Below are 12,665 nucleotides of genomic sequence, written 5' to 3'. Positions count from 1 at the left end.
CATGAATCAAGTTGTGATCATTTTAAATCTGATGTCACGAGTGTACCTGTGGAAACGGAACCCCTGTGGAAAGCCAAAACATCGTCTCTGATGGGGTCCACATGCTTTGGCTCTCGGAGGAGGCGGACGCACTTTTTCTCCTCTCCCTTATCTTCCCTGCTTATGTCCTTGTCTAGTCTCGTGGTTTTTTTGTATTACTTTCCCTGGAACACTCTCTCACAGTCTGTTTCTAAAACCTAAAGAGAATTATGGATTTGATCAACTGGTCTCTGGATGCTATTGACACCCTTTTCTCTTTTTCTTTTTACCTTTTATTGTTTATTTTATTTTCACTTGCTGAATACGGGACAGACTTGACTGGGGGAAAGAAGGGGAGAAAGAACGAGGGAAAGAAAAATAGCTGACAAGAGGGACGGGGGAGAAGGGCAAAAAAACAAAAACCAACAGAATGAGCAGAGAAAAAAAAATGCATATATCAACAGTGTTGTGGAGTAACGGAATACATGTACCGCCGTTACGTATTTAAAATACACAATATGAGTAACTGTATTCCGTTACAGTTACCGTTTAAAAAGGTGGTATTCAGAATACAGTTACTTTGTTGAAATAAATGGATTACACTGCGGTACTTTCCTGTTTCATTTTGTCGCGGGTCAGGACTGTTTGGGTTTTGTTTGACAGCTACGTTCTGTTGTTCCAGGCGGCAGCGTTACGGTTGCCATGGTTACAGGGCGACGCTCTCTCTCTCTCTCTGCGACTGTGTGTTTCCTGGGTGAGAGAGCGCCTTTTCGTTGTTGTTGTGCTAAGCTAACAGGCAGAATGCTACAAGCATAGCTCTAAAGAATGTAGCATCATGGACAGTGTAGTCCGTGCTGCAGGGAGAATAGACTGCCATACACGTTATGGGTCTGTGAGCGTGAGGAGGGAGAAAAAGGGGAGTGGAAAGGTACGAGTTGTCATCGAGGAAAAACGGGAGCTGGAAGCATGTAAATATAATAATAACCACTTCAGCCAAGAAGAGAGCCTGACGAGCCCAGTTGTAAGTAAGCTATTAAGACTCGACTGTACACCGTGTTCGTGTTTTCCTCCGAAAACAATAAGTTCCGTTGGAGCAGCCTTTCAACGCCTCTCTCTGTCTCTCGCAAGAAAAGTTGACCCACACAACAAAGTAAAGCTATTTTTCGGCTACGAGCCGACAGGGACCCCGCCGTATTAGTCAGAGGTCCCTTTACTACAGTTCGGAGTCGCAGACCTTCAGTAATAGTAATAAATCACACAGCATTAGTATATTCACGTTGTTGTAAAAAGCATGATAATATATTAAGTAATCCAAAGTATTCAGAATACGTTACTGTCATTGAGTAACGTAACGGAATACGTTACAGAATATATTTTGGGGCATGTATTCTGTATTCTGTAATGGAATACATTTTAAAAGTAACCTTCCCAACACTGTATATCGATCACCTGGATCACCTGTTGAGAAAGAAAAAAAACAAGCAGAAGAGAACAAGAGTAATAGAATAAATAACATCACAATGATATATGGGAATCTGACAGTAAATACTAAATATTAAACATTATTGTGCAGCACATAAGATCAACAGAACACAGTGTGCTTTGAGGCAGGAGCCAAAAAGGGTGTAGTTTGTGGGTGTGATCATCCGTGTGTACACCTGTGAGCATGGACGCGCTTGTTTTTTTTTTTTAAAAGGTTCCTTCATGTAATGATCTGCTAGAGGGTGTGGGGGGGGGCACTGCCCCGTCCTCCAGGGCATGAAGCAGGTATGGAGGAGATCAAGACTCCAGACATCCAGAGGCCCCCAGAACACAAGAGACCAAGGAAGACCAACAGAGGGGCAGCCGCGCCACTGTCCCAGAAAGAGCTGAGGAGAGTCCCAGATGAGGGCTCACTCAGCAGCTGCGGAGCAGAAGCCAGGGGGGTTGCAGTGACGCGCCCGTGAGCTCTGCCGGCAGCCAGCTGTGCCTGAGTGACCGAGCCCCAGGCCGAGAGGCTGGGGGCACCCCACCTCCGAAGTGGCCCGAGCGAGCCCCAGGCTCCAGGCCCCGATAAGCGGCCGCCAAGGAGTGAGCCGGTGTGTACCTGGACACCCATCCCCAGACACAAAGAACCACCAACGCACCGATGTCTGAGGGAGTCCGCCACTGGCAGGGGAAGTGGTGGTGGGGGGAGATAGGCCTCCAAACCTTGGAGGGCCTGAGATGTCCCCAGAGAGGTGGCGTCTGATACCCAACCTGACATATAGACACAGACATACAGGCACACACAGATACAAACATCCATTCCCACCCTCATGTTCTCATATGCAATTACTCAACACTCACCCAACGTGGAGACAGACATAAAGAGATGCTGTACACACGATCACACTCCCCAAGCGTACTCTAAGAACCGGGTCTAGGTACCCTTGCCCCTGGAGGGGGAAGCTGCACCCAGACCCAAGTGGTGTTACCCTTTTCCCTGGGGTGAAGAGAAGCAGACCGCCCCGACTCCACAGCAGCAGGGAGGCCCCACACTCCAGACCCCAGTCGGACGGCCAACTCCTCCTCCTAGCCCCCCCGCTCCAGCAGGCCGCAGAGAACGGGGGTGAGAGAAGACTCCAAACCTCCCTCCACCCACTCATTGTAGTGTTGATGCATGTGTGTTCTAAGGTGCATTTAAAACCCAGGAGGGCATGGAGCTACCTGCCAGAGAGCAGCAGGTAAGCGCATAGTCCCTCCTGATAGCCCTCAATGTCTACGTGTATTTAAAATTGAGAGGTGGGCAACAACGCCAGGGGTGAGGTGTACACCCTGATGGTCTTTTGGGTTCCGTGTAGCGTGCCCACCCCCAAGGTCCTATATGTATGTGTAATGAGAGTGTGAGTAATGTGAATGTCTAAGTTGTGGGATAAAATTGAGGCAGAGGCAGCCAGAAGGGGACGGGGGGGTAGCCTCCTCTGCACCCTGGTGACACACCCCTACTCCAAGGCCCTGCATGTGTGGGTGGTTGTGGTGGAGCGGGAAGAGGGAGGCAGCTGGAGATGGGGAGGGAAGGAAGGGAGGGGCAAGTGACCCCTCCCTGGGGCCAGCTCCCCCGCTGACCCCAGTAGGCACCCCCATACTCCGCGACCCACCAGGGAAAGGGGGCCCAGGCCCATCCAGACCGGGGCCCAGTGCAGCAGCGCCGCCCGGCCCCACAGAGCCCGGAACAGTCCACCCAAGTCTGCGCTTTGACAGATAGCACTTTATCAATAAAAAAGTGTAGGAAGTTTTCACTAATTTCCTGAGAGGACTCGACACCAACAGTCTGTGGAGCATGAAGGACCATGTCAATAGTCTTAAATAAGACATGAGGCTTATGACAATTTGCCTGAATAATAGCAGCAAAATGTTTCCTCTTAGCATCTTTTACAGTTTTCTGGTAAGAATTCCAGTAATCTTGTAACATTTGGTATGACACCTGAAGTTGATCCTTCTTCCATTTACGTTCAGCTCTCCTACACTTTCTTCTGGCAGCACAGGTGTCTTCATTCAGCCGGGGTTCAGATTTGGCTTTTACTTGCCTAAGCTTAAAGGGGGCCACTGAATCTAAAGCAGTTTGGCAGACAGAGTAAAACCACGTACTCAGCTCTTCTGTATCATTGCATATGAAATCAGGAAGGCCGCCGTTCTGATTAAAAACAATAGAGAACTGTCCAGCAGAGGAAGGGTTAAAAATACGACAGCACCTAGCAGCAACAGGAGGAAGATTAACTTTAGTGGAAGGAAAACCTCAAACAGGACAGGCCTATGGTCTGACCATACAACATCACAAACCTCTAAGTTAGAGACAGGTAAATTGTGAGTTAAAACAAGATCCAACGTGTGCCCATATTTTTGTGTAGGCACAGACACAGGTTGCACAAGATCAAAAGAGTCAATAAGATTTAAAAAGTCCTTTGCCATATGCCATGATCATATTTTGGCATAATTTCAGCCAACAGATCAGAAAAGTCATTTAAGACGTCCTTATTGTATTTGCGGAGTCTGTAAACCACAGCACAGAGCACTGTGTGAGAGCGACCTAGCTCAAACATACTCAGTTCAAAGCTACTAGGTGAGGTTGATAATGGCAGTGGTTTATATTTATACTGCTTCTTAAAAACAACCGCTAGTCCTCCTCTGCCTGATATTCGAGGAGAGTTTAAAAAGCAGCAGTCATCAGGTAAGAGATCTGTGAAAACGCTGGACTCACTGGCCCTCAACCATGTCTCAGTTATACAGAGGAAATCCAGTCCTTGGGTCATAAATAAATCCCTTAAAATAAAAGTTTTATTACTCAGCGATCTAGTGTTCACCAATCCAAACCTGGTGGAGGTCAGCGTGTTTGTGGCTGACAGTGAGACCCGACGCAGCGGCCGCAAGTTCTGTAGGTTCGCACCGCGCCGACGAAGATGAGGGAAAATCTTTCGCAGCTGGGACATCTGATCCGAGCCAACAACGGGCACCAGCCAGGCATCGATGGGCTCCAGAGAGCACCGATAAAAGGCATGACAAGGTACAGATCCACGTTCGTTCCAAGGAGCCGGGGAAGAGCACACGAAGTATGCCTTAAGTTTCACGAGTAGACCGCTATGTTTGCCCCGGCGTCTGAAACGCTTTCGCCGTGAAGCTGGGGCCCGGGTCCGACAAAGGTTAGCTGGTATCCCAGACAGGAATGGAGGTAACGCCTTATGTCCATTATAAGTTGAATTGGTAAGATCACTGGCAACTAGTCAGAGGTCCAACAGTTTTTGGCTGGTTTGCCAGAATCTCTTCGAGGCAGTCCAAAAGTCTTTTTCCATGGCCTCTCCAAACTCCTCCCACACCCGAGTTTTTGCTTCAGCCACTGCCCGAGCCGCATTCCGCTTGACCTGTCGGTACCTGTCAGCTGCCTCTGAAGTCCCACAGGCTAACCAAGCCCGATAAGACTCCTTCTTCAGCCTGGTGGCTCCCTTCACCTCTGGTGTCCACCATTTGGTTCGGGGATTACCACCACATTAGGCACCAACCACCTCGCAGCCGCAGCTCAATGCAGTAGCTTGGAACATGGAGATGCTGAACATGGTCCCCAGTCTCCCTCGGAATGCCGTTGAAGCTCTGCTGGAGGTGCGCATTGAAAATCTCGTGGACTGGGGCCTCTGCTAGACGTTCCCAGCACACCCTCACTACGCGTTTAGGTGCAACCTAGCAACCATGATACTAGCTCAGTGTTCCAACATTCGAAAGAAGGGACTGCTATCACAGCTAGAGATTGACGAGGTACAACATAAATGCTACGGCAAGGAGGAGTCAGGGCGCTAGGTCAGGGGGGAGATATCATCACCCCCACTCGAGATTGGTACATAGCCCCAAGTGCGATAGGAGAAGGATCGTTGAGTGCGAGAGGAACTGACCTGAAAAATAGGATCATGGCCAAGCTTGAAACCTGGATCCCTGGTTACCAAGATTACGTGAAGTACCCTCAGAAGGTCTGCTAGATGATGTTAATGCAGCACTATGGACGATACCTACAACCACGATTACCGACACTAACAAGCTGATCTACAATACGGCAGCAGTGATCAGTGAGATGCTTGGCTACAAGTTGAACAGCCACAAGGGGCAGTACCCTCCATGGAGAAGGAGGCTAGAGGGCAAGATCAAAGTAGCACGGAGGGAGGTTAGCCAACTGTTGCAGAAAGGCGCGGCAAAGAAGGTGCATAAGAAATTATGCACCTTCTTTGCCGCACCTTTCTTCTTTCGAATACAGCAAACTGTCCATATGCCTTGGAAACTGCCAAACAAAGACTCACAGCCTTGGCCAGCCGCTTGAGGAGGTACACCAGAGAGATAGAAGGCAGGAGAATAAACCAGCTGTTCTCCACAGAACCAGCAAAGGTGTACTCTCAGTGGCAAGGGAACAATAAGAGAATGGCACCACAAAGGCTAGAGACGGAGCAATACTGGAGGAGCATATGGGAGAAGGACGCAACCCATAATGGCAATGCTCAGTGGCTAGTGGATCTGAGGGCAGACTATAGCGACCTCCCTGAACAGGGTCCAGTAACCATCACAGTGGCAGATATCCAAGAAAGGGTCTCCAGTATGAAGAGTTGGACAGCACCAGGGCCCGACATGGTTCACGCCTACTGGCTGAAGAAGCTGACTGCGCTCCAAGAGCATCTGGCAGCACAAATGAACCAGCTGCTAGTTAACGAGAGACACCCGGAATGGCTAACCGAAGGTCGAACGGTCCTGATCCCCAAGGACCCCAAGAAGAGACCGGTCCCATCCAACTACCGACCAATAACCTGCCTCAGTACTACATGGAAGCTCCTGTCAGGCATCATATCGGCTAAGATGAACAGGCACATGAGTCAATACATGAGTGGGGCACAGAAAGGGATTGGCAAGAATACCAGAGGCGCAAAACACCAGCTACTGGTAGACAGAACAGTCAGCCGAGACTGCAAGACCGGACTGACCAACCTGTGCACTGCCTGGATTGATTACAAGAAGGCCTATGACTCAGTGCCCCACAGCTGGATACTGGAATGCTTAGAATTGTACAAGATCAACAGGACCCTAAGAGCCTTCATCAGGAACTCAATGGGGATGTGGCGTACAACACTAGAGGCCAACTCCAAGCCCATAGCACAAGTCACCATCAAGTGCGGGATCTACCGAGGAGATGCTCTGTCCCCACTGCTGTTCTGCATAGGCCTGAACCCCCTCAGTGAGATCATTAACAAGACTGGCTACGGATACCGACTATGGAACGGAGCAGTTGTCAGCTACCTCCTGTACATGGATGACATCAAGCTGTATGCCAAGAGTGAACGAGACATCAATTCACTAATCCACACTACCAGGCTATACAGCAATGACATTGGAATGTCGTTCGGACTGGAGAAGTGTAGTCGAATGGTAACAAAGAGAGGGAAGGTAGTCAGAACTGAGGGGATTGAACTACCATAAGGCAACATTGCAGACATAGAGGACAGTTACAAGTACCTGGGGATCCCGCAGGCGAATGGGAACCATGAAGAGGCCGCTAGAAAGGCTGCAACCACAAAGTACCTGCAGAGGGTCAGGCAAGTCCTGAGGAGCCAGCTGAATGGTAAGAACAAGATCCGGGCCATCAACACGTACGCCCTGCCCGTGATCAGGTACCCTGCTGGTGTAATAGGCTGGCCAATAAAGGAGATAGAAGCCACTGCCATAAAGACAAGAAAGCTCCTTACCATGCATGGAGGGTTTCACCCCAAGTCCAGCACCCTGAGGCTGTACGCTAAGCGGAAGGAAGGGGGCCGGGGACTGGTGAGTGTCAGCACCACAGTCCAGGATGAGACAACGAACATCCAAGAATACATTGGGAAGATGGCCCCAACTGACCGAGTGCTCAGTGAATACCTCAGGCAGCAGAAACCCAAGAAAGAGGAGGGAGACGAGGAACCATCATGGAAGGACAGGGCCCTGCACGGTATGTACCACCTTCAGATAGAGGAGGTGGCTGATATCCAGAAATCCTAACAGTGGCTGGACAAAGCTGGACTGAAAGACAGCACAGAGGCACTAATCATGGCAGCACAAGAACAAGCTCTGAGTACAAGATCCATAGAGGCTGCGGTCTATCACACCAGGCAAGACCCCAGGTGCAGGCTGTGTAAAGATGCCCCAGAGACAATCCAGCACATAACAGCAGGGTGCAAGATGCTAGCAGGCAAGGCATACATGGAACGCCATAACCAAGTGGCCGGCATAGTCTACAGGAACATCTGTGCCGAGTATAACCTGGAAGTCCCAAGGTCAAAATGGGAGATGCCCCCAAGGGTGGTGGAGAATGACCGAGCTAAGATCCTGTGGGACTTCCAGATACAGACGGACAAAATGGTGGTGGCTAACCAACCGGACATAGTGGTGGTAGACAAACAGAAGAAGACAGCCGTAGTGATCTATGTAGCGGTTCCGAATGACAACAATATCAGGAAGAAGGAACACGAGAAGCTGGAGAAATACCAAGGGCTCAGAGAAGAGCTCGAGAGGATGTGGAGGGTGAAGGTAACGGTGGTCCCCGTGGTAATCGGAGCACTAGGTGCGGTGACTCCCAAGCTAGGCAAGTGGCTCCAGCAGATCCCGGGAATAACATCGGAGATCTCTGTCCAGAAGAGCGCAGTCCTGGGAACAGCTAAGCTACTGCGCAGGACCCTCAAGCTCCCAGGCCTCTGGTAGAGGACCCGAGCTTGAAGGATAAACCGCCCGCAGGGGCGAGCTGGGTGTTTTTATATATATATATATATATATATATATATATATACACATACATACAGTGGGGCAAAAAAGTATTTAGTCAGCCACCGATTGTGCAAGTTCCCCCACCTAAAATGATGACAGAGGTCAGTAATTTGCACCAGAGGTACACTTCAACTGTGAGAGACAGAATGTGAAAAAAAAATCCATGAATTCACATGGTAGGATTTGTAAAATGCTTCTTACGGAGCCACTCCTTTGTTGCCCGGGTGGTATGTTTTGGATCATTGTCATGTTGGAAGACCCAGCCTTGTTTCATCTTCAAAGTTCTCACTGATGGAAGGAGGTTTTGGCTCAAAATCTCACGATACATAGCCCCATTCATTCTGTCCTTAACACGGATCAGTCGTCCTGTTCCCTTGGCAGAAAAACAGCCCCATAGCATGATGTTTCCACCCCTATGCTTCACAGTAGGTATGGTGTTCTTGGGATGCAACTCAGTATTCTTCTTCCTCCAAACACGACGAGTTGAGTTTATACCAAAAAGTTCTACTTTGGTTTCATCTGACCACATGACATTCTCCCAATCCTCTGCTGTATCATCCATGTGCTCTCTGGCAAACTTCAGACGGGCCTGGACATGCACTGGCTTCAGCAGCGGAACACGTCTGGCACTGCGGGATTTGATTCCCTGCCGTTGTAGTGTGTTACTGATGGTGACCTTTGTTACTTTGGTCCCAGCTCTCTGCAGGTCATACACCAGGTCCCCCCGTGTGGTTCTGGGATCTTTGCTCACCGTTCTCATGATCATTTTGACCCCACGGGATGAGATCTTGCGTGGAGCCCCAGATCGAGGGAGATTATCAGTGGTCTTGTATGTCTTCCATTTTCTGATGATTGCTCCCACAGTTGATTTTTTCACACCAAGCTGCTTGCCTATTGTAGATTCACTCTTCCCAGTCTGGTGCAGGTCTACAATACTTTTCCTGGTGTCCTTTGAAAGCTCTTTGGTCTTGGCCATGGCAGAGTTTGGAGTCTGACTGTTTGAGGCTGTGGACAGGTGTCTTTTATACAGATGATGAGTTCAAACAGGTGCCATTCATACAGGTAACGAGTGGGGGACAGAAAAGCGTCTTACAGAAGACGTTACAGGTCTGTGAGAGCCAGAGATTTTCCATGTTTGAGGTGACCAAATACTTATTTTCCACCCTAATTTACGAATAAATTCTTTACAAATCCTATCCATGTGAATTCATGGATTTTTTTTTCACATTCTGTCTCTCACAGTTGAAGTGTACCTCTGGTGCAAATTACTGACCTCTGTCATCATTTTAAGTGGGGGAACTTGCACAATCGGTGGCTGACTAAATACTTTTTTGCCCCACTGTATATATAAAAACACAAAAAAACACCCAGCATGCCCCTGCGGGCGGTAATGATCTCCTACTAATGGCTGACAACGGACGCCCCTCAGTCTTAGTGCTTTTGGATCTATCATCGGCATTTGACATGGTTGACCATAATATCTTATTAGCGAGACTTGAGCACACTGTAGGCATCAAGGGCGCTGCCCTGGATTGGTTTAAATCCTATCTCTCCAATCGGCTCTCTACGGTACATCTGGCTACATCCTCTTCCTCGGCTGTACCTGTTTGCTGTGGTGTCCCCCAGGGATCTGTGCTGGGCCCTACCCTTTTCTCATTATACTTGCTTCCTTTAAGTGCCATCTTTGAGAAATACCATATTGCTTATCACTATTATGCAGATGATATCCAGCTCTATTTTGAGCTAAACGACGATCTTGCTCTGTCTCTGAATAGCCTCCGAGAATGCATGTCTGAGGCCAAGAAGTGGTTGTTGTCGAATTCTCTTATCCTTAATGAGAAGAAAACCGAGATTATGATTTTTGGTAGTAACGCCCTTCGTGCCAAACTCCGGGATGCCTTTGGTTTTCTTAGTTGTTCTCTCTCTGATACTGTCAGGAATCTGGGTGTCTTATTTGATAGCTCCTTTTCACTTGACAAACAAGTGTCTGCTGTTGTCAGATCTAGTTTTTACCAGCTTTGTCTTATCTCTAAGGCTAGGCGCTATATCCCGCATAAAGATCTCGGAAAGCTCATCCACGCCTTTGTAACGTCGAGGCTAGACTATTGTAATTCACTTTATTGTGGTCTCCACTCTTCCCTTTTACAGAGATTACAGACAGTTCAGAATGCTGCAGCTCGCATTCTAACTAAAACCAGCAAGTTTGCCCACATTACTCCTGTCCTTGCCGATCTGCACTGGTTGCCTGTCAAATATCGTATTCAATTTAAAATTTTGTTGTTTACTTTTAAAATTACTAACAACACTGCACCCAGCTACCTTAAGGACCTTTTAAACCCTTATGCTCCTGCTAGGGCTTTAAGGTCATCGTCACAGTTACTGCTGGCTCAGCCCAGATCTCGACTTAAGACTAGAGGTGATCGATCGTTTGCTCTTGTCGCACCTGTGCTGTGGAACAATCTCCCGATTGGCATCCGGGCATCTGATTCTATTCATTCTTTTAAATCTCAGCTTAAAACATATCTTTTTAAACTTGCCTTCTCCTCCTTTTAACTGCTGGTTTGTTTGTTTGTTTGTTTGGTTGGTTGCTGTTACCTATTGACCTCTTGTATTATTCCCTCTTATCTTTCTATTGGTGTCTTTTATTATGGTGGTACAGCTTTTATCTTGCTATTACCATGTGCTGTAGTCATTCTTATTGGTAGCTTTTATCTATGAACATAACTCGTTATTCTTATTTATCCGTTATCAATGTTTGAACCTTTTATTGTTTTATGTAAAGCACTTTGGTATGCCCAAGGCTTTTAAATATGCTCTATAAATAAAGATTGTTGTTGTTGTTGTTGTTTATCCTTCAAGCTCGGGTCCTCTACCAGCCAACATACTGTTTTACTTTAGTCCATGACGCGCTTACCTTCAGGGTCATACGTCACATGAAAACCAAAATAGTTCCAAACGCCAGATCTGAATGAGGGTGGGGGAGGTTCAATTTGCCATGTTGCAAGGAGAGCTTAGCTTCTGTCTCGCTAGCTTGCCCTGCGCTCAGTGAATCTGCGTTCAACTACTCCGCCTAGGCTGCACTGTCGAGCGCAGATCCACTGAGCGCTCAACATAGACAGCATCGTCAGAAGGAAAGTTGATAAAATAAATGAAAAATTTTGTATTGTTCAATACATATGCGTACAGAACCGAAAGCACTGTATCGAACGGTTCAATATCGATACGAGTATCGTTGCACCCCTAATATATATACATATATATGTATGTAAAGGCTTTACAACCAAGTTAATGCTGAAAGTACAAACATCACTAATGTCACACAACTTTGCCGACATGTGGCCAACGGCAATGTTTTAATGTTCTTCGTTATTAAACATTCGCACATAAATAAGTGACATCATATTCAGGACTTACTTTTGACAGTTCACTCTTCGGCCACTCCCTTCTGCCTTATTTTGCGGCAAAATTATCCACACCCACCGCCGCGCTATGAATTGTGGGATATATGGGACCACGAAGTGTGCACCGAACCACGCTTGATATTTGGGGAAATCGACAGTGCATTTGGAGTACACTTTGGATTGGGACAGCCGTCGTCGCGTGACGGTAATGTAATCACACTTAAAATGCGTACTTCAAGCGTGCAGACCCTGAATTGGGACACAACCTCCGGGATCCACTGCTGCACATCATCTGTGAGGCTTTGCACCCCTGATGATCCACCAGGACAAACTCAGCAGTGTGTGAGGAAGAGGAGGAGGAAGAGCCAGTAGCAGCTGACAGATGGAGAGAATAGACAGACTGTTCCCTGTTTGTGAAGGACTGCTAGCAAAGTTTAAATCAGTCCTGAATCAGTCTTATTAGGTAATGTTCAAATAATTTTATCATCCTAGTGTTTTCAGTGTGGGAGAAAGTACTCAGGGCCTTCAAGTTACACACTATGAAAGGCAGCAACAAGTTTAATGTTCAGGAACCTAAAGTATGTATCTGCAGCAGAATGGAGCTAAAAATAAATGTTGGTTTCAGTTCTATGAAGCTTTGAGTATTTTGGATCAGTAGCACTGCTGTGTTTGTTGCATCATATTGCTGTAATTGTTTATATGCTTTATATATTCTGAGCTAAGTTGATCTATAGTGTTACATCATATTCTATAAGGATGTTATGTGTTTGTAGACTTTCTGCCCAGTTTGACCCATTTAGCAGAAGTCAGCCTGTTTAAGGCTCTGATATCTATTCTGTGTGACTTACAGCAGTTATGACATGGTCGGATTTTCTCACCCAATAAAGGAATATTTCATATATCAGTCTACTCTTCATTCTATCAGACACAGTTATCACAGCTCGTACATTTGCTTTTTACACATAT

The sequence above is a fragment of the Simochromis diagramma genome, unplaced genomic scaffold, assembly GCF_900408965.1.
Source record: "Simochromis diagramma unplaced genomic scaffold, fSimDia1.1 OVJJ01000367.1, whole genome shotgun sequence".
Taxonomy (NCBI): domain Eukaryota; kingdom Metazoa; phylum Chordata; class Actinopteri; order Cichliformes; family Cichlidae; genus Simochromis; species Simochromis diagramma.
The sequence above is the reverse complement of the archived record's forward strand: the minus strand, read 5'-3'. Positions refer to the sequence as shown.